This window comes from Taeniopygia guttata, chromosome 1, assembly GCF_048771995.1.
Source record: "Taeniopygia guttata chromosome 1, bTaeGut7.mat, whole genome shotgun sequence".
Lineage (NCBI taxonomy): Eukaryota > Metazoa > Chordata > Aves > Passeriformes > Estrildidae > Taeniopygia > Taeniopygia guttata.
Window position 1 is genome coordinate 61448384 of NC_133024.1, and position 23425 is coordinate 61471808.

The 23425-nt window shown below is 40.3% G+C and overlaps 2 long non-coding RNA genes across 4 annotated transcripts in view; one reads left to right on the forward strand and one right to left on the reverse strand.

Moving 5' to 3' along the window:
* Positions 1 to 23206, forward strand: part of LOC140684187 (uncharacterized) — a 39972-nt gene extending 16766 nt beyond the window's left edge. The window contains exons 3-5 of one of the 3 annotated variants that reach the window (XR_012056109.1): positions 16986 to 17080; positions 17351 to 17513; positions 22463 to 23206. This is a non-coding gene — a long non-coding RNA (uncharacterized lncRNA). Of the gene's footprint in view, positions 1 to 5415; positions 5591 to 16985; positions 17514 to 22462 lie in introns of those variants that run through there. The other 2 variants (XR_012056110.1, XR_012056108.1) reach the window with 2 other exon arrangements.
* On the reverse strand, positions 1371 to 7438 carry LOC116808414 (uncharacterized). The gene is made up of 4 exons (XR_012056107.1): positions 6415 to 7438; positions 4183 to 5431; positions 3753 to 3901; positions 1371 to 2485 (listed from the first exon to the last, which is right to left on the reverse strand). It is a non-coding gene; the product is annotated as an uncharacterized lncRNA (long non-coding RNA).
* Positions 23207 to 23425: the final 219 nt, after the last annotated feature.

Genomic DNA, 23425 nt, shown 5'->3' on the forward strand with positions numbered 1-23425 from the left:
GCTCAAACATTCAGTGGCTGCTTAGCCATACCTTTTACATTCAACCCACAACAATTAGTTTAAACTGAACTCTGATTTATATAGAGGAAGAAAATAAATTTTGAGAAGTCAAGCTTGTATTTTTTATGGCATCTACATTCTCCTTATTTCTTTATAAGGTTTGATTAATGGTTTTTCATTGTTGAATGTCAATGAACATTGAACTTGTGCTCAGCACATCACTATGGATAGCAGTTAAATGACAAAGAACAGAATAGAAGTACATATATTTCAGATGTATTGAATGTCTTCTCCAAAATTTTACTGGATTCCATAATATCTTTTCCATACTTAAGTCTTATGCACTTATTTCTGTAAAATAACTGCAGAGATGGAAAGAGCATGAAGGCAGCCTCTTACGAACCTGACCTTGTACTTCTCTGAAAAACCACTCTTATGTACTTACATGTGTGACTGACCAGGGCAGTGATCTGTACATGGCACTGGTGAGGCTACACCTTGAGTACTGTTTTCAGTTTTGGGTCGCTCACTAAAAGAAGGACATGGAGGTGCTGGATCATGTCTTGAGAAGGGCAGTGGTGCTGGATCATGTCTTGAGAAGGGCAGTGGTGTTGGGGGAGGGTCTGGAGCACAAGTCTGATAAGGAGAAACTGATGAAGCTGAGATTTTTTAGCCTGGAGAAAAAGAGGCTCAGGAGGACCTGAGTATATTGCTCTCTTCAACTACCTAAAAGGAGGTACCTGCAGAACTCATTGATTTCTCCAGAGAATATGAATCTGCAAAATGTTAAAACCATGCCATAGATATTTGGGGAAGCATTGTGTTGGTCATGTTTGTCTATTAGAACCTAGAAAAATTGAAAGGTCACAAGTAAACTGAAAGTACAATTTTATTAATCCAGGAGGAGAACTAGAATTGCAAGAAATTATGGGGCTGGATTAGGACACAATTAAAATGGAGAAAAGAGTAAGTCAAATAGGACTTAAATTATTGCTACACAATACCACAACTGAAGTGCTTCTTTGCCATTCACTCTTTGGGGATGCCACCTCACCCCATATTATCACCTACAACATGGATGTGGTATGAAGCAGCATTTCCTTGTTTTTTGTGGTGGATTCAAAGGAGTGATACAGTGATGTGAGACTGTAGAAACATGGCTAAAAGCTCTGCTTTTAGTTTAAACTGAGAGATGTATAACAACCTATAACATTCTCAGCCTACAGTCTCATGCTTCTTACAGAGCAAACCAGATTTCCTGATGTGGTGGGTTGACATTTGCTGGACACCACCAAGTCACTCTATCATACTCTCTGCCCTCAGCAGGACGGAGGAGGAAGAAAGTAAGATGGCAAAAACTTGTGGGTCAAGATAAAATCAGTTTAATAAAAGCAAAAGCAAAGGTTTTAGGCAGAAGAAAAGGAATACAGAAGATTTATTCTCTGCTTCCAATAAGCAGGAGATGCCCAAATTGCCCTGGAAGACAAAGCACTGTAATAATGAATGCCCTGCCTCCTTCTCCTCCTCTCTCTTAGCTGTTGTTGCTGAGCCAATGTTACATGGTATGGAATATCTCTGGTCCGTCGGGGTCATCTGTCCTGGCTGTGTCTGCTCCCAAGATTTTGCCACCCCCAGCCTACTGATGGGAGGCAGAATTTTGGAGAGACAGTGCTGGTGCTGTGCCAGCACTGCTCAGCAGAAGCCAAAACACTGGTGTGTTATCAACACCTTTTTAGTTACAAATAGAAAGCACAGCACTGTGAGGGTACTATGGGAAAATGCGCTCCATCTCAGCCAGACCCAATATACCTAATCCAACTGTGCCTTGTTAATAAATGTAACTGATCCTTTCCTAAATGTGTCGTCTTCAAGCAAGTGCAGTAGGAGCCAGTTGTCACCTTCATTTACTCTGTTAATTAGTGATCAGTGTCTGAGAAGGCAGTAACCAAACTTTCTGAAGAGCGAGTAAATGCACTTGGATTCCAGAGCCAAGACACATTTCATAGATTTTGCTGAGATTATGTGCAATCTTCTGTTCATCACAGTCACATTTTAATCACTTTCCAGGATGAGAAAGAATATTCTTCTTGCCAAAACTCAGTGCTGTCGGCAGAGAATGGGAAGCTTCTTGTCTGCTGTGACTGTACAGTTAAAGGTTGATAAGTGTTGGTGCACTGCACCATGGGAAGCAAGGACAGTAAACTTCCCCTAGCATGGCCAGAAGAAATCCTGTCCAGTCCTCAAAGCTGTTGAGTCAAAGTTTATGAAGGCACTTGATAAATACAACTGAAGCTTGAAGCATGAGTCTTAGCTGTGGTTGTTATCCTAATGTGGAGCTAAAGGTTGCTATCCTTATGTGCAACATCAGCATCCTCAGGCTCCAGAAGGGATGGGTGAGAAAGAAAGGTTTACATCCATGGGTCCAGAATAGGTTGTCACAGCCATCACTGCTTGGAGATGTTTTCCATAAAAACCATAAACATATCTGCATGAAATAAAGCATATCTATATGTTTCCTAAAACTGGTATCTTGTCTAACTTAAAGGCTCTAAATCACAGTGAGACATGACCTTTGAGGATTATATGACAGCCTGTTACATCACATCACTTAATGATGAATTGTTAACCCAGGAACATGATTATGAGATGTCTGTCAAAAAATATTTCTTTACTTTAACATAGGTATATCTGGAATAACAAGAGTGATTCTGGAGCAAAGGTTTAATGATAACTTTTGAGAGGGAGGTCCGCGGTTCTTTGTGAAGTTAAGTGCATTAATTCTTTAGAACACAAATTTATTATTTTGTACACTTGTGAAGTGGATGAGATGTTGGAGTTGCAAGTCTCCTTGTTAGTCCATTAGTTACGAGATCCTTACAAAGGGAAGACTTGGCAGGTCTCTGGCTAAGATGACACTGTGATGTAGAGACTAAGCAAATCTGGGATCACTCATTAGAAAAAGGAATTTCAAGGCTGTGGCATACACTACATATATGAGAAAGTTTTTAAAACTAAAAAGAACACAAATAGTTAAACAAGGAGCTGTTTCTGCAAGAGTTGAATTTTTGATAAGTCATTTGATTCTTGCAAAGTCACTGAGTTTGTGAGTATAACATGCTGGAGTTTCAATGCCTTTTTGATTTTACTAATAAAGTGTGTTAAATGTATTTCCTGTTGTTCCTCCTGTGTAAGCATATGCCACTTTCTATGGTGACTGTTAACTTTCATATGACTGTTTTGAAGTATTCATTACACTGAAGACCAAAATATTTAATGGATCACTTGTTATCTAACACTCATCACCTTCTCTAATAAACTGCTGTGATATTCTGTCTTGATTTTTGCAAGCTGTTTGGGTGTATTTGAGCACATTTAATATTTGAAAACTCTCTAAAAATAAAGCACTGTTTTCAAGGAATGCAGTTCAGAAAGCAGTATTTTCTGATGGCTCCTAAAAACATATCAGGGATGCTGATTTCAGAAAGAAATAAACACATTTTGGACTCAGTTTCATGGGCTGTTTGGGCTGTGCCCAGCAGTTCTTCAAGAAGAATATCTTTGCATTCTGAGTCTGTTAAGGGAGTTTTCAAGTGTGGCTGGTGGATACTATGGTTTTACCCAAAGTAATGCAAGGGCTAGGTGAGGAAATGAGGTATGTAAGGCTTCATGCCACTCAATGCTTTTCCTGCACTCTGTAATTTCCTAAAGCTTGTTGTAAGTTGAACTTAGCTTTTGTGACAAATCCCACTTACCTCCTGTGTCCTACAGATATTTCTAATGTGGCATGGAAGATGGATGGCTTGTAGTATCTCTTGCAATATATTTTAAAATATTTTTTTATGCCACCATTGGCATAAAGGCCAGGGAAAGGCCAAGGAAAGGCCAAGGAAAGGCTGAGATTCTGGAAAACAAGGGAATATTTTTTTAAACTATTATCAGTGTGAGTGCTGAGCAACACTGCTACTGCAATAATTACAAAAAATTAATTAAAAGAGACAAACCCAAAGTTAACAGGAAATTGAATTGTACTCACTTCTCATATTGTAATGACTAAATTGCCCATTAGTATAATAACTAATACAGAATATTTTTGTGGACATCTCAGGTTGTTTGTTAGAGGTGGTGGGCTGGATTCCTCTCACATATCTTCATCTGATAGTAATGAAAAAGCAAAATACTTACCAGTGCTTGTTGGCACTTCACAATGACCATTTTCAGAATGTTGGTGTTTCAGTGAAACCACTCCTTTGAAAACACCAGTTTTCTATGTGAGCTTCTTATTCATTATTTCATTAGAAGACCAAAGTGCATTGACCAGGACTGAAATAATTTCAGGTAAGAAATAGTACTGCTGTAATTCAGGTTAGCTAAACGAAAGCTTTTAAAAATATTTTTTCATTGCATTCTGAATTATTAAAGAGGAAAATAGTAGGAAGAACTTCCTCTTATATCAGGGACCATAGGGGATTTTCCTTTTCCTTATCTGCAAAGCAAAGTCTGCGATCTATGTGAAATGCAGAATAATAAGGGAATTCAGAGTACAGAAGAGGAAAGAGTCACAGGAGACATGCATTATGGCTCCCACAAAATACTACCACAGTGTATTTTTCCCACAATTTTGTTAACCATTTCCCCCCTCCCCCACATTTGCTTTTTTTTGCAAGGGGAAAATGAATTTGACTTGTACTCTTATTGCTATAAATATTGACTTCTAGGTTTGATCAGGAGGATGGATCCCTATTGGTTTCAAAGACAACAAATACGAAATCTGCATTAATTTTGCTGCAGATTATTTTAAAATTCATCTATGTTGTTGTACATTTTAGAAGAGGTGTTTCACAATAATGTGATGAAAGCACAGCTCTATGTTTCTCAATAAAGTTTGAATATCACAGAGGAATTTTCCCCCATAATCTTAGGAAGTTGAGGCAGCGACGCTGGAGAGACATGACTTCACAATTTGTCTCACCTCGCTAAGGTGACACTCTCCTTCCTTTATAGCCAAGTTTTCCCACTTAGAAAGCGACTAAGGTTTGTGATGCCCCTCTACTTCTGTTTTCTTTATCCCCAAGTCCCCTTGTGTGATGCTCCCACATGATTGCTCAGTATATATTCCCTGCCTATGGCTCTGACTGTTAAATTGTCATTTTTATTCCAAGAGTGTGCTTTCTTTAAATACTAGGAGAAAAGCTTTTCTCCTTGTACCCTCTAGAACTCCTCAGCTCTGCTGCTGGCACCAGTCTCGACGGTCTCTTCAGTACCAGCTTTGTGCTCTGTCTCTGCCTCTTTCTTGTTTGTCCCTTAAGAATGGAATGATTTTTTTACCTGAGAAGACTCCGTCGTATTTAACAGCAGACTGAAATCCCAGTGCTGGCAGACTTGTGAAGCACTCAAAAGCACAGGTGGTGGGTTTCATATTTTTGTGCCTGTTCTGCAGGGAAGGAAGGTGGAAAGAGGTTTTGCTTTAGTCCTGGCTTTGGCACAGCAGCAGGTATGCTGTCAAAGATGACAAACAGCAGAAAGGGCAGAGTATTAAGATGGTATCCAGCAAACCTGGTTTTAATCCTTGGCTCAGTTTCCAGTACAACAGGTATGAAATTTTCCTTCCTCTCTAATGTGTTGTGAGAGTAAAACCAAGTTAATAATTGTGAATTTCTGGCATCTGTGGGGTGACGGGCAAACTGCAGTTTTCCAGCTCTGTGCTTAAAACTGCCACAGAACAGATCTGTGTGTTGAGTTTGGGTGCTGTCCTGTGAGCAGCAGATGTGGGAAGCAGCTCACTGCCTCCATGGGTGCTCCTGGGAAGACATTTGGGCGCCTACATGGTGTCAGAACATGCAAAGGACAGAAATGCGGTCTCTGAGCTTAGCTCTCCTGCTGTTAGTCCACTTCTGAACTTGAACATCTGCAAGAATTTTCAACCACAAGCAAAACACAAAACTGAAGAACATTTTGGGTTTCTGGGTTACAAGATACATATTCTTTTTGGAAGTTCAAAGAAAGGCTTAAATAATTTTTGTTAGGAGGAAAAATCCCCCTAATTAAAATCTAATTGCAGAGTTTAAAATTTTTCTTCCTTTTATAAACTGTGTTAGAAAGAGGGTAACTCCTACACCCCTGATAAATAGCAGCAGATGTAGCTCAATGGACTTCAAACCATTCCAAAGCCTTTGACAGGACAAACAACACTAACACACTTTCCAGCCTCAACCATCAATAAGTGTTTACAAATTAGGATATAATGGCCATTGCTTTTCTTCTTTAAAATACAACAGGAAAAAAAAAACCAACCAAACTTGAAATTATCAAATCTGTCATTGAACCTTAATTAGCTCTGGCTCTCTGACATTCTGAAACCTACATGAAGAAAAATAATATTTACATTTCTTTTGTATGCAATAAATTAATGCTTACAAAATGCAAGGCAGTATGAAATTCTCTATTCTCTCAGGATGCAGACCGCATAGCAACCAGGGTTTCAGTCTCAGTTGGTGATTCCAGTGGAATAACTGGAACAGAGCATTATGTGAGCACAACCAGCCACAAATGGTAAAATGTTTAACAATGTCTCAGTTCCAGGGCACTGTCCCCAGGGCTTTTTGTTCAGTCCTATGGCTCTTAGTGCCCCTGTGCAAGTGTTTGCATAGCAATGCTGCTGGGCTAAATACAGAGATGGACTTGCCAATTAGAAATGGGAGAAATTAACTCAATTTTATGCTTTGCAAAGCACTGGGGAACTTGATAGTTATCTTTACGTTAAAAAAAAAAATCTGAAGTGAATTACCCTTCAATTTGTCAAATTAGTCCAATACCAAATAAAATGAATTCATGATCAGAACAAATGGAATCTAGAGTTCTATCAGTGAATCAAATTCTGCAACTGACATATTATGTTTCATCTTCTTCCAAATGAAATGCAAATAGAGAGGAACTGGCTTGAGATTTATTTAAATATTACTGATTTCCCTAGAAAAATGCTTGCATGTAAACTTGATTACTCCTGATTGCGCCAGGATTTAGTTAGCAAATGAAATAAATCTCAAGTACGTGACTTCATTGGTTCAATGAATCTTAATTGATTTGATTAATATCATATACTAGTATCGACCCTTTCTTGGCTTTCTGGATTTTCCTCTTTGTTTTATTGATCAATATCACACTATTTCCTATTTGTTTTTGCTATACAGTGCATGTGTCTTTTACCCAAGGAAATTAAACAAAATTCCTTGCTATAGAAAGAAGGCTCTGTCAGTCCTTCCCATTGGAGGGTGCCATATGCCAAATTAAACCTTTCTTTTCACCTTGATGATTATTCTTTTGTTAAAGATACAGACATCCAGAATGTGCAGACTGAGCTATAATGTTGAGGCTGGACCTGCACCAGCAGAAGACTCATTGCTCAAATCATGTTGGTACAGCTTGAGCAAACACTCAAAGCATCTGGTCAGCTCCAGATGGATTTCATCTCCAGTCAACCATTGTGTGCAACCTTGATTCCAATGCCTTACCTGTCTCTGCCCATGCCCTATGCCTATTCTTTTCCAGAAATTCTCATTCTCATTTTCCATCTTCTTTTGAGCAGCTAGATTTTGTGGCTGTTTCTTCTTTGGCAGGAGAAAGGTTTTATTCCTCCCTACCATCTCCTGGAGAAAAAAAAATGATGTGACAGTCCCAGAGATCTCCCCTTCCCTTCAGTCCAGTTGCCTGATTTTTTTTTTTTATTTCAGTGGAGAAAGGCAGAGCAGAGAGAAATGGAGAATATGAAAGCAAAACCACGCTTGCCTCTGAAAACAAAAACCAACCAATCAACCAACCATCAAAAAAAAAAATCTTTTTGAAATCAAGATGTAAATTACTTTTACATATCTGTGTGTAAAAGTCATTTAGTAGCCTTTCAATGAAGAGAATTTTCTATCCTCAGTGAAGTCCACTCTTTAGTTTTGGAAAATGTTTTATTTATTTTTTTAAAATCATCAAGTATTAAGCATATCTGCTCTTTTTTCATATCTTCTGACAACTTTAACCCAGCTTTTTCTTCTGGGAGTTGAAGCTGTGTCTGTGTTAGTCCACGAAATGTGCTTGGGTCTGACCCCCATGAGGCCAAGCACAGAGTGCCTGGGCAGGCAGAGGAACTCAGCAGTTGGAGCAGGGTGGCTGCCTTTGGACTACCCACTCCTGGACACCCTCTGCTCCCAAACTGTGCCTGGGAACTGCAGGGGGACACTCCAACTGGCACTGGTCCAAACTGTGCTGTAATCAGGTCATTCCAACATCTTAACAGTAGGGATGATCCCTCTTTCCAGGACACAGGACTTCTTCTAGGCACTGGCCATCTTAGCAATATAGACACAAACAGAGAGTATTCATGATTTTTTGTAGGTCCACTAACTCTCTGGGTCTTAGAAACGGACTTTAAGTGTTGAAATTATGAGGAGTAACTTTTTGGCTAGTTTTAAGAAGCAAGGCATCCCCTTTTATGTCAGAGGTTGTGCAAACATCAGCTGAGACTTGAAATAGTGAGACATGCAGGTCACAAAACCCCTGGGATGAACATATGAGTGCGTCAACTCACCCAGGAAGAACTCTGTGCCCCAGTCTTTGTACTTCAGGGCAGTTGCAGCATCACTGAGAAGCCTAGGCACAGTGGGCTTAGGCTGAGGGTGTATCTTTCCAAATCATACAGCTCTGAGGTACCATACCAGTAATTAGAAAAGCACCAACTGTGAAAACACAGTTCACATTTTACCTGATCATCCTCTCCTGCAGAGCTGCAGACTGGTTTGCTGTTCCTTTGAGTCAATCCTGTGTATACGTTTCTGATGTTTACATCTCAACTAGGAGAATTCCATGCTGGATGTACACCATGTGGCTGCGCTGCCGGAGTCAGCAGCCACTAAAATCCCCAGTCTCCAACATGGGCCAGAGCCAGATATGAGCAAATTCTTCTCAAGTTACAAGCTGGTTACAGCCAGAGGTTTAATAATGTGGTTTCACTAGGTAATTGTGCTATCCAAGTTAACTATTAATTAACCTCCCATTAGATGATGTCAGACCTTGCTGCACAAGAAACAACTGCCATAATTGTAACAGTTTTTATTTCTGTGTTGACTGTATTGAGTATGCACTAAAAAGATAAGCAGGGAAGGATTAGATTGCATTTACTGACCATTGAGCAAATATTTCTTCTATCTTCACTCAGATCTTTAAAAAATCTTATATCTTTGTGAAGGGATTTTATTTTGATTTTTAGCAGAAATGATGATATCCCATACTGCTGTGGCAAGGCCCACATACTACTTCTTCAAGTAAACTCTGTACTTTTTTCCCCTCTATATATTCAGTTGATAACATTTTATTTAACAATCTTGAAATGAAATTTTACCTCTTTCTGGCAAGGGCAACACATGCTTGATCTGTGAAGTGGCAGGTAGACTTTTTTCAGAGATACAAAAAGCCTATTCAAAACATTCCCTTTTCTGATATAATGGGAACATCAAACTTTGCAAGGTAAGGTTTCTGCTTCTACAACCAAGCTCTTAAAAAATACTAGATCAACAGTTATCTGTTGTTTCCTTCCACTGCTGGGACTTTCTGTAACACAGCTGTATAAAATAAGAACATTGTTTCTTCCTGTGTCTGCACCAGTGGCCTTTGTGGTGACCTTTTAGAAATTACAAGGCAGGGTGGTCTGAATGTCACCATTAATTCAGGTTAGCCAAGAAGCTTCAATGTATGTTACTTCATATGCCCGGCACGACCACAAAAACTCACACTGCCTAAGTCCTGGAATCCCAGGGCTTGTGTGGACAAGTAGGAACCAATTTTAGCGGTGCTCCCACTATCCATGTTAGCAGGTTGTTTACCAAGTTATTTTGAGAAACTCATGGGAAGTCAAAGAGCTGAGACAGATATTCAAAATAGATGTCTGTCACATAGCATTTGTAGAATTCATTGTCTGCCAGTTACCAGGGAAGTTCCGTAAGCCATGCTGGCAGCATCAGACTTACTGACAGAGAGATTAAATACTCATTTTGTAATTAGTGGGAGTATTGCTTTGTTTTTATTGCAGTTATACATAGATGTTCCAACAGAGATTGAGGGCCTCTCTATGATAAGCATTAGATTTATGTACCATAATAATTAAAGTTCTTGCCTCACAGTCCTATGGAGGTCATCTGAAGGATGCTGAGAGATTTCAAAACAAATAAAGTGATTATGAAATGGATCCACCTTGAGCTGTTCAGCTCCCAAAGTTGCAAGATCAAGTCAAGACCACACACAGAGCTCCCTCTCTCCATGTTGTTTATGAATGGTTTACAAGGGGCTCTTCCCAGGGGGCCACTACCACAGGCACTCCAATATTATACCCACTTCTAAAACGGCCTCCACAGAATCGTTATTATGAACATTTTTTCAGATGTTATAAAATAACGGCTTCACAGCGAGTTAACTACACTCTAGCTTAGTCAGATGGGGAACAATATAGTTTATGTGCTCTGAGCTTTCTCATGGATTAAATTTACCACTTGGTCAGTGGTAGTGCCCCTGTTTGACAGATGTAGGCCATTATTGAACAATTTGGCCTTCAAAACTGTGACTGTATTTGGAAAAGTACTTTTGGCACAGCTAACCTCAATTTTAGCAGTCCATAATGAAACATGGGAGACCTTCCTTATGCTGACAACAACATGGAATAGGCTACTTCTGAAAGTATTTTAAAAAATTTGATGAGGAGGACATTATCAGTAGAAAAAAAGGCCCGGTTTGGACTCTACCACACTTCGCTCACTGAGGTGACGGCTTCTGTCAGCTCCTCCTGAAGATCATTTAATTTACCTGTGTAAAATCCTAGAAATAAGGAGTCATGTTGCTACAGAGTCAAGAGGTGACAGTGCAGTAGAAGCCGGGAGGGAGTGCTCAGGTGTGACCTCTGGGCAAAAGTGAAAGGGTGGGGCATCTGCTCGTAAGCTGCCTTGTAAGAAAAGACTTTGGCAGCATGGCAGTTTTGGGATGGTGTTTCAGTACAGAAAACTTGTCATGTACACATATACTTGTATGTACATTGGGATAGACAGGAGGGTCACACATTTGATGGAGACACTTTAGCAGACTATCCAGTGTACAGAGTACCATGTCTGTGTCACATAAGGGTGTTGGAAAGAGAGGAAACCACTACTCCTCCAGTATACAGGAATCTTCAGCCAGAGCTGGGAAAAAATGCAGGCGAGAGCACAGATTTTTTTTCATTTTAATTCACAAGAAGATGTGTTTCTGACCAGAAAGGATGGGGACATCCAAAAATTAGTGGACATGTTGAAGATGGGCATTTGTAGTCATGACAAGGGGCTATAGAAGGTATGAAGAACAGGGAAAGAAGAGCTTGTGAAAAGTGTTAATTTCATAGTGGGTGTTAGTGAAACTTGGAAGTACTGGAAAGGAAGAATGAAGACTCCAGTGTCTTAAGGCTAGGCAGAGATGGAAAGGAACAACTGACTGTAGCCAAGGACTGGGAAGAATGTGATGTTTTAGGAATGTGACATCAGATACATCCCTGTCCTTGCAGGACACATGTTGACTCAACCTGTGGCCAAGGTCAGCCTTGGTTTGACAAGCACACTCCATCATGCATCCTTCCCCCAGTCTTGAAGTGGAAGGAGTTTTCCCTTTGTGATATGTTCTGTGAAAGCTGAAGCTCTCAGTGATCCTGACAGCATTCTCTCTGAGCATGACCCAGCCTTGTCAGTGAATGCTGAGTTGCAAGGCATGAGGGATGTGGAAGCTAGTCCTGGTCATGCTGGAAAAGGCTCCTCATTGGCTAAACAAGGCATGGTGTTGAGTATTTGGCATGGAATTCAAGCCATTGACCTTGGGTCACAGCCCCAGAAATAGTCTCCTTCCCATTGCCTTTCCCCAATCCTCACGAACAACAGCAACCTCCTGGGGTAGAAGATGGGCTGGAAAACAAGACCAGAGTCTTCTGGGATGACAAGGGCAAAGCAGCTCTGGCTGTGCCTGAGGATATGTTGGCCAGCAGCAGTATTACCAGAGGCCACCCAGGCTGGAGATGTCCTTGAAAGGGTGGTGTGAATGTTAGCTTGAATGTTTCCCCTTCTAGGGGAGACCTTAATAGCCAGACGTAATCCTTCTATCTCCCTCCCTAGGATTTGACAGCAAAAGGGCGATTTTTAATGCAAACAATTCACCTTTTCAAGTTAAAGTTTGGGACCAGATCAGCTCCAAACAGTTTTAACATGGTGAGGTGTGTGCATGCATTTAGACATCTTTGTGTTCCCAGCCTCTGACCTTTTTTTTTTTTTTTTGCCTATGAAGTATAAGACCAAAGACTCTCTATTGACAATGATTAGAATAAAAGATTAAACTTATTTATATTCACATCATCTTTGTTCATGAGTGCTGGCTAACACACTGCCACTCTTGGGATGGAGCACAGCAGCCATTTTGTATGCAGGAGATCTTACCAATAATTTTCAAGGAGTGGTAGAAGTGGCAAATAACTTCCTTAATTGAAAATTATGTGGGAATTTCACAGTGTGCAGAGTATAATTAACCACACTGGAATCTGGCCAAGGAACCAAGGTTAACACCGCTGTACTTGCAGAAGTGCCACTGGTAAAGCAACACCTCCTGAAAACTTTAGAACCTAATCCATTCCTATAAAATAAATAAAAAGCATGTATTTGAAAGGTGATGTACAGCTTTTATTTATATTTGGCCATGCCTTCATGTTATCAACTGAATATATAGAGGGGAAAAAAGTACAGAGTTTACTTGAAGAAGTCAATGACTGAAACAGTCAATCATGGCTGTACACTAAAATCAGAGGTATATACAGCTCTTAATGACATACTTTTTTAGTGAATCAAAGTTGAGTTAGTATATTGCATTATGCCAGTTCTTTATAAAATTGAGCCAAAGTCCTCTAATGTATGCAGCACATTTTATCAAATGTTTAAGAAATATTTGGAAGAGGAATATTGTTTATATAGAAGGAAGGGGGGAAAAGTAAAGTTGGCAGCATATCACGCAAAAATTAGTTCAGTAAAAGGGGGAAAAAAAAATCAAGCTATGTGCCAGAGTTTCAGTCACAGTCAGATGAGCTTTTCTGAGCTTGCAAGTACTATACAAATGTGAAAAACACACACTTGGTGCAGGAGGAAGTGAAGAAGGAAATAGCTGATGGAGAAGTTGTGGCTGTTTATGCCAATGGTGACGCTGCAAGTCAGATAGAAAAAAAGAAGCAAGAAATGAAGTAATGCCTAAAGCCTGGGTTAATCTCTCACATTGCTGGAGCTGTGTTGCAGATTCTTTAGGCCGTGGTATGGGACAGCTATGGGTCTTGTGGCACAAGTCGTGCTGCTTCTTTTCCAGAGGGAGCATGATTCTCATCATGGCTGCAACTCAATAAGCAAGAAAATCCTATGGAAACCATAGGACTTACATTTTCCTGTTGTGTAAAACCTGGACTGGTCATGCAGAATTGGGCGTGACGTGAATCACAGAATCATAGAATTGTTTGGATTGGAAGTAACCCTCCCATCATGGTCATCTTACATTATACCAGGCTGCTCAGTGCCCAGTCCAACACAGCCTTGGACACTGTCAGGGAAGGGGCATCCACAGCTTCTCTGTGCAACCTGTCAGGGCACCCTCACAGTAAAGAATTTCTTCCTAATATCCAGCCTAAAGTTACTTCCCTCAGTTTGAAGCCATTCCCCTTGAAGATCCTTAAGAACCACTCCATGTGAGCCAAGAAAGACCTCAAACTTTCCACCCTCAGGACTAAAACCTGAAAGACTATCAGAGTGACATTTTAGAAAGTTCAGTGAAGCAAAATTCCTAAAAGATGGTGTGGTGCACATGTCTTTGCAGCTGAAGTGATGCTGCAGGGTTAGAGCAGAGGGTGAAAAACTTTTGCATCTCATGAATGCCTCTGAAAAAGTCCCTTCTCTACCCTGGAATGAAGGACTGCTTGCAGCACGGTGTTAATTTATCCCTATGACAGGCCAGATGGCTGGTGGCCAGTGCAGCAGCCCAGTGCCTGGGGTGTGGAGGGGCAGAGCAGAAACCTGTGGGGCTGAGGCTGCTGCCCTGGCTGTCATTGACAGTACTGGTGCCAGATCTGCCCTTCCCTTTTTTGGGATCAATCTGGGGAGGTGTATTTTGGGCTGAGGGGGCTGAAACAGCAGGAGCCTCCGCCCAGCGTGCAGGCAGAGTTTGGAGCTGCCAAGCCACTGTCCTGGGGTGGGCTGCCAGCCCTTTCTGGGGAATTTAGGCTGATTCAGAGTGCCACTGCTCAGCACCTGGGAAGCAACAGCACCTCGAAGAAGACAAAGGGATGTTGCTGGCCTGACAAGAAGATGTAAATCATTTTTTGTTTTAATATGACTGAAGAGAGGCTTGATTCCCAGTTTGTCCCATGAAATAAGCCTGTATTTGCAGTCTTTCAAACTTAGTAGTATTGCATCAAAGAAATAACTGACACTAGAATTAATTTCTCCAGCTCACTTGGAAGATTAGCTCCCTGAATATTGACTGATTGCTTTGGTCAATAGGCAATGTACAGCTTGCTGAATGAGTGTTTTTTGTTTTGTGTTTTGCATTCCCTTGCTGAATGCTTCAGATTTTACTGGTGGAGATTTCATACTGACTCTGCTTTTTTTGTTTCCATTATAAGACTTTTAAGTTGCTGATGGAAACTTCTGCCCTTGACTATGAGCACAGCCAAGGGTAACATCCCCATGCCAAATACTAGAGGGGATGCCATCAGCCCCTTAAATCAAGAAAACGACATTTGCTACTAATGTACTACAAATTGCTAGTCTTCCTGGTCCCTGATGCTGTGGGAGTGGGTGCCAGGGGCACTGAGGAGCTGGCAGGGTTTAGGAGAAGGATAGGAAGCAGCTCTTGCAGCCACTTGCTGAACCCTGTCCCAGGGAGGGGCGGGCTGTGGGGCTTTCTGCCCCAGCAGCAGACACACAGGCAGGATTTTGAGTCACATCATAACTATTGCAGATTTCCATCGAGCAAAAAAACATATAAAGAAACACTCCAAAGAGGCTAAGCCCTCTGGCTGGGCTGGGTGATGGAGGGAGTTAAATGGCTGGAAAACATTGCTAAACAGTTAAATCCAGCAGTGAGTGTTGAAGCAGCTGATTCTCTAAACACATAATTTCCCTGCAGCCTAAGCTGGATTTGAGGGGAGTGTTGCCCTAGCAGGAGCTGCAGGGCTGCTGGGGAAGAGTGGGGCATGGAGAAGGGGATCGGAATGTGCCCAGAGTGCACAAACCTGGAGCCATTGCTCAGGCAAAATTCCAAGAGACCAGCCCCTTAATGCAATTTCACTGGGGCTTTGAATGCAATTTTTACATAGCATCTTTCTCCTTGACAAATCCAAATGCTTTCATCAGTGATGACTGGCACCAGCCCCCTGTGGCTCCTCTTGGACTGGATTCAAGCTATATGTTGTTTTTTGCTATAAATCTTTCTATTCCACTCCCATTCCCCTGTTTCCCTCCCCACCTTTTAAATTCTTCATTGATTTAGTGCTCCCCCTTCAGAGGCTATCAAACAGCTTTTCCCCGAACACTTCTGGTTGCTCCAGTGAAATAGGCTTGGAAGAAAAGTGGTTCCAGGCTGAGAACTTGAGGTTATACATGAGCTCTGTACAGAGATTGAAAAGCTCTGAGTTGTTATAGCAGCTGTCCCAGCTGAAAAAATGTCAGGGAGTGGGATCATTTTCTGTGTATTTTATGGACAGGGAATAGGCCAGGTTCCCTGGTATTTGAGTTACTCTGGGGTTGTTCAGCCAACCCCTACACTTTGTAGGATAGTAATCAGATCCTCAGTGCCCTTGAAGTGTGCCAACACTCAGGGTAGAAAGGAATAGATCTATGCCAAGCTCTAAGTGGACTTTTAAGTGTGTAAGCCATTTTTCTACTTGTAAAATCTAGGTTTCATTCCGTAAAAGGACTTGGACACCTTTTCTTCTGGGGAGTTTGATGCAATTTTTCTCTAAATTAAGGCAGAGCAAACTGTTCTCAGGGGCTAACTCCCTCTCCCCCTCTGTTTTTCTGTTTGTGATTAAGACAGGATTTGATAATAATTCATTATTTAAATTTGGTCAGCTGCACTCGGAACAATTGCAACCACTGGGCTGTTTGCACTTGCTTTGCTGGTTAGCTGAAGTTTTCCACAAAATTTAAGGCCAGAGGGGACCATTAGAACAGTCAGTCTGACCCCCTGTACATCACAAACCATTAAATTTCACCCAGTCAGCCTCCTACTGAGCCAAATAATGTCAGAGTTGGCTAAATCACAAAACCCAGAATCATATCCAACCTGGATTTGAAGACATCTACAGCCACAGTCTCTGACACTCTCTTGGTAGTTTGTAACAATTATTTATAATTGTGCCTTGTTTCCTATTTGAATTTGGTTGGAAACTGAATCCACACTTTGATTCATGTTATGCCCTTCCTGCCAGGCTACACAGCCATTTGGAATATGGTATTTTGTCCCCATGAAGATATTTATATATGCTGTTATCAAGACACATCCCAGTTCTTTCTCTAGCTGTTGAAAAGGTAAAGCAAACAGATTGCAGTTTATGATTTTCTCCCAATAAGGAAATTCATATTTCACTTTAAAACCACTTAAAAATATGTAATTGCCTTCTCAGGTGCTTGACTATCCTTTTAAGAAGACAAGTAGCAGAACTGCAAAAAATCTTTCTGTCTTGACAAAATATAAGGAAGATTTTAAAATTCTAGACCTGAGCGCATACCTTCTGTGAGCATAGTCTCACCCCCTGCTTGTGGGTGATGCCCAGGCACACATTGTTCTCTAGCCCTAGCTTGCTATTTTATCATTTGTAATGGGAGGGAGTGATTGAATTTGTGGAAAACTTTTTCCTGCTTGGTACATTCTTACATCTGAGAGATTTAAAGAACTTTCTCACTCTGCAGAGAACTCGAAGAAAGCAACTTTATTGTGGTCTTCTCCTGAAAAATGAGAAGGTGGACCTCAGCCAAAGGCTTGAATCTCCATCCCTGTTGCCTGAGTAAGACACTCTTGAGTGGATTTTGCTGTTGTTGCACCTCTTCTGTGGGAGCCATATTGCTAAATCATCAGCTATGCCATCTGACCATACAGCAGCTGAATACTCTCATCATGCTACAGAGCTGGATCTGTTGTCTCCTTTGGGAGCTCTTCTGCTTGACCTAATCATCACATAGTTATGAGTTAAAGCTGTTTGATGAGGAAAAAATTTGGTGAAAAATACAAAGAGCTTAGGACTCATACCCTCACATTTCTCTGTATTCCTTGTTAGGCACGCAGCTCTGCATTTGATTGCTTTAAACATTCTAACTTTATTACTCCCAAGCCACTGATGAAAAGTGAGTTGAATAGTGTGCAGCCCAGCTCTGATCACAGAAGACCTCTCCATCAGGTGCATCCATATGGAAAATTTGCCTGCTGATAACTACTTTTGGGTATGTACTGAAGCCAGTACTTGATTCAGTTACTGCAGCCTTTACTGACTACGTATAATGCTAATTTTAGGGAGATGAACACACCCTAGAAACTGAGCCATACTTCAGCTGCACTTTTCACAACCTAATAAACACCAGTCCAACTTATTTTTTAGGATGACAAGACCTTTTCCATATGAAACTGTACTGAATACTAATAATTCTATCCCTGTCATCCCATTCTTTATTAACTTTTAAATGATATCCAGGATTAGCATCCACTTACCCAGATTTTGGCTACTTGCACCTCATAGCCTGTCCTTTCTGTATTTTGGGACATCACTGTACAGTTTAAACTTCTGGAATGCATACAGTGTTCAAAGAGGCATCAAAATTGAATGCAAGTTGCCTGATTGCTACGTTAAGCAGAAGTCTAAGGACTTATAGATGTATATTCTATGGGCCTTTCCATATAAAAAATATCATTTTTAGTAGATCTTCAACATCCTTCTTACTGTGATGGAATCAAGTGTTTCTTATAATATTCTCTTCTTATGAATATCGTGTTTACATGTTACCATGCCTTCCATGCATAGGCCAGAACTAGACAACAAACACTTCTGCCTTCTTATATATTTTTCTGCCAGATATTGTCTAGAATGACTTTTAAAATATAGCAAGGTTTTATCCTTTATTGTTATTATTAGATGTAGTTTACCATGATATTTTCAGATTCCTATATTAACTTTATATACTTTGAATTTTAGTTTGCATTATTTGCTCACCTTTCTGTCATTTATTGCTCCTCTATGTTTAAAGTCATCAGGATGGCCCTTTAGAAAATGTCATTATCTTTCCTGATTATGACAATGTGCTTTTGGCTGATTAGGAAGGTCTGTACGTCATCTGTATTTTTGTTTCTTACTTTGAATCCCCAGCCAAATTACTTTCTAATCTCCTTTCCTTTCCTTTCCTTTCCTTTCCTTTCCTTTCCTTTCCTTTCCTTTCCTTTCCTTTCCTTTCCTTTCCTTTCCTTTCCTTTCCTTTCCTTTCCTTTCCTTTCCTTTCCTTTCCTTTCCTTTCCTTTCCTTTCCTTTCCTTTCCTTTCCTTTCCTTTCCTTTCCTTTCCTTTCCTTTCCTTTCCTTTCCTTTCCTTTCCTTTCCTTTCCTTTCCTTTCCTTTCCTTTCCTTTCCTTTCCTTTCCTTTCCTTTCCTTCTGCCTGGAAAGGTCTTCTGTAGCATTTGTTAAGGTTTTTTTTGCAGAACTATGCCTCTATGAAACTGTATTTAAGTAGGCTAAATGTTAAATATTGATTTTTTTGGTTCATGCTGATGTCTTTTCATCGCAATTGCTGTCATAGTTTACTGTCTGTAATTTTTACTATAATGATGTATAAAAGTTTTATTCTAGGAAAGACAATTTTATTAGAAAAATGTCACAGGTATTTTAAAGAAATCCTACTGATGCCTGGCTACTGGATATGGAAGGATCCCTTGACCCCATCTTCCAAACTGTAGTTTTTGTACTAGCTGCCCTGATCTCTGGTTTGACTCATTGGTCTAAAAGAAACCTTCACCTCTGTTTGACAACTCACTGCTGGCTGCTTGTTTTATGGGATTTGTCACCTGAGACATATGCTCTAGAGGGTTTTTCTTTGCTTGTTGGTTTGGTTTTTAATTCTTGCTTAGATTTTTTTAAAAAATGCAAGTGAACTATGCAAGATATCCCTGTGGGATGAAGTCTGACCTAGGCCAGGAGGAGTTGAGTGAAGACTTTGCAGCTCCTCCTCTCTCCCTCTTTTGGGCCCCTTTAGAATCATTTCAGTGAAGCAGTTAAACACTTTCCCCGCAATCCTTGCTATGACATTTAGTCCATCGTTCATATTTACGCTGCCACGTGTGAGCTCCCCTATAAGAATAATGAGAGTAAATACCCCATGTGGAGTCCTGCATATAAATTTCTACACTGGCTTGAATCTTCACTCATCTTTTTTCTTTTTTTTTTTTCTTTTTTTTTTCCTTTTTTTTTTGTTACAAACGGTAAGAAAGTGCCTGGATATGGTTTGTGAGCAGTTTCCCTCCTGCTACTTCAAAAGAGCATATTATTCATGTAATGAACAGGCTTAGTGCCGGACTTGACAAAACACTGGGAAATACACTGTTGGGCACAATTCTGAACTGGCAGGGAACTGGACTGGATGACCTAACAGGGCTCTTTCATCTCCAGTTACTTATGATTTTCAATGCTAATTAAAACCTCACTAGCTAGTGGGGAAGAATATCACAGCCAATTCAAATAACATCTTAAAAACTTTCCTTCTGTTTATTTTTTCCACTTGCCCACTTCAATTTTATACTCATATCACTTAAAAACACCCTTAATTACAAAAGTGTCCAGCTATAAAACTACAGAACAAACAAACAAAACCATTTACACAGCTTGTAATAGAAGTGCAAAGGCCAGGAAATAAATTATTTTGCTTTATTAAGGAAAAAGAAAGTAATTTCTCTAGTACTACCCAGGCCCCCAGCTGTGCTGGGGTATTGATGTGCTCTCAGCTTACCTTCTGTCTGAGCGCTCCCTTAGCTCTCACCAGATCTGTATACTGACATATGTCATGGGGAAATCTTTTACCTTAATAAAAACTTCAGACTTTTGCTGACCAACTGCTTCAGCTTGAGGCCTTGCTGAAGAAGGGCAGCCCAAACCCACTGGCTGTCACTATCTCATGATGGATGACTAGGATATGGGCTGATGTTGGATGCTCAGCTTCTCCTGAACCCTTCAAGGCTTGTGGGAAGCAGTGCTCCTTGCACATTCTCCTGGTCACAGCTGCTGGGTAGTTGCACATAAGTGAGATCTGGGTCTGGTGTCAGCCCAGGGATGGACATGCTACATGCAGTGAAACACAAGTGTCTGCTCTGATGGGCTCATATGCAAACCCAGATGACCTCCTGTCTTTCCTCAGGGCATCAAAACCACTGAAACTCTAGAGAAGACCCTTGAGTAAACCTGTCAAAAGCTGAAAAATTAAATGGGGGACCACGACTATTAAGGTTTAAGGAGACACTCACACAGAAATATTAATAGAATAATCTTGGGTCAACAGGATATCTGAAGGTCATGTGGTCCAATCACCATGTAAAGCAGGACTGACTTTGAACTCCAACTCTATTAGAGCACATTTCTCAGGCTCATGACCAGTCAAATTCTTAATGTCGCCAAGGATAAAGGTTCTGCAACCTCTGTGCTAATGTCAGACCACCTTCAACCTAAGATCTTCCCTAATATCCAAATAGATTTTGCAGTATGTTACTGCTTGCATTATCCTTTCATTGTGTACCTCTGAGAAGAGTAAAAATGTCAAGGAAAATAGGAAAAAAAAATCAAAGTAGTAATATGTGGCAAGCACATTTCTCTTTCTCAAGATTCTTCATAGAGGTGCACAGAGAGAAATGGTGCACAGAAAGAGATAACAGTTTCTATTTCTGCTCCTTGTTTTTCCCATGTGGAATGTGTTTGGAGAATTGTTTACCGGGGGTGATTGCTTGATTGGATTCTGGCGAGGATTGTTTGAGCCTGATGGCCAATCCAATCCACCTGTGTCTGGACTCTTGCGAGAGGGTCACAAGATTTTAGTTAGTTAGATATGGTAGGTAGAAGAAGTAGGTAGGTAGTTTTAGTATCTCCTTTAAATAGTATATTAATGTATTATAGCATAGTTATAATAAAGAAATCATTTAGCCTTCTGAACTAGAGTCAGATATCATAATTTCTTTCCACTGAGTTTGCCTGCATTTACAATAGTAATACATAATAATGCACATAAAATAACTCAGACAACCTATTTACTGCCTGGAAACTTTCTATTTAAAGAGCAATGTCCCTAAGTGGTTGTTATTGCTACAGTGACACACTGTCTAGAAACAGTGCAGCTGTATTTGCATTTACCTTGCTCAAAGGCCTGTCCAAACTGCGAAGTGTGAGGTCAATTAAGAAATAGCAGAGATCAGAGCCGATCAGCGTAGATGATTGAATTTTATTTCCAAGAGTGACATTTTAGTCTGCAGGGTCCTTCAGATCATCAGGTGATGCTGTAAGGAACAGTTGTCCATCAGAAGGTATTTGAGCATCAAAACCTGTCTAAGCACTGTGATGAATCTTGATGATGATTTTCCTGAGAAGCCATTCTCTGCCTTGGGGCAAGGGGGATGGTGAGGATTGCTTTGTGAGGGTTGCTTTAAAGGTGAATTCAGTAAAGACTTCCCTCTTATATTAACTTAGCTGTTTGCACTTTGTTCCTTTGACAGAAAGATGATACATCCCAGTCACAGAACACTTCGGGGTGCACTTTAGAAAGTTCTAAAATCTTGCTCAAGATAGGTTTGAAAATAAGATGGTGGAGAACACTACTTTTGGCAGAAATATACTTGTTAGGAAGGGTATGGAAAAGAATCATGCCCTGAGGTTTGCTGGGCATGCACTGGTCCCCAGATGAACAGTGGTCCACAGGAATGATAGATATACCTTACAGCATGTTACATGCAATTAATTTAAATTTTGATTTTCTGTCCTTCTAGCATACATTTTTTTAACATTTTCCTGTAACGATTGTATGTGGTAGTTTAGTGAGGACCATAAACTTGCACTTTCCAGGAGCTTGAATTTATAAACTGTCAGAGTTTACACATTTTTGGCCAAGAAATATCTGGTTTGCCATAGATCTTTATTCTTTTGTTATATTCAAAGCAATGATTTTGTTCATATTCTGAACAGGATTAGGATGAATAAACTGGCAATTACCTATTAAAGAGTGGTATGCTTGAAGGAGAGTCAGACTGGAATGGAGTTTGTATTAGACAATATTCTCAAGAAGAACATTCCTTTGTATTTCACTTTATTCTGTTTGTAGGTATTTTTTGATGAATTATTATTGTCATTCTATTAAAAGAGTTTCTCTTCCTAACAGATTCTGGGTCAAGCTGTTAATATCAACTGTGTGGTGATGGCCAACTTCTGCAGAAATATGAAAGTCGGAAATTCAATGGAAAGAAAACATTTCTTCTGTTCCAGGATGTGGGCAAACGCTTATGGGTGAAATAGAGCTGAAGGGCAAGAAATGTATATATTTTTTGGCCTGACCCTCCAATATATGCATTGATTTATGTCAGGAAGGCAGCAGAATATGTTCCCATGACTTTACAAGCCTGCATAGGAAAAGGAGAACATTTTCATTTAAATAAAAAAGATAGAATTAACCCTGCTTGGAGAATGTTTAATGCTATAGCAATCAGGCAAATGAGAGGTTTGCATGCTTTTTTACAGTTTTATTTTGAATGCTGGATTGGACACAGAAGCTACATTTTTTAACATTGGTAGTTTTAACATTCTGGCTTGAAACCAAGACACATCTGTGACCCTGCTCATCTCTCATGCACATCAGGATGTGTAACATTACCCTGACAGATGTAGGAAGAAATATATCTTGGAGTAATTTTTTAAATTTTCCACAAAGAAATTGAGTTGTTTTGAAAATGGATTGTTACACAAATACAGAGCCCTTCAGAGACAGATGTCTTCAGGGGCCAACAACAGGCCAAGAAGCTATTTCCTAGCTGAATCTCCACTGGCTGCAGGTGATTTGACACAGAAAGGGGAAAGAGATACCTTTTGTTCTGGAAGGCACTTCTGGTGCTCCCATGCTTCATGTCTCTGACTTCACAGCTTCATAGTGACCACCTGAGTTGATTTTGGACTGGCAGACAGTCTATATTATGTCTGGGACAACTGGGCATACCCCAACAAAAATAGCTCTTACGCATTATTAAAGTGTTTTACTAGAGGTCAGGGGATTTAAAAGAGGGAGAAGGGCTGGTTTCATCCAGAGGATTGCTCTCTTACAGCCTTCAGAGAGCTGGATTCTTGATGGGCT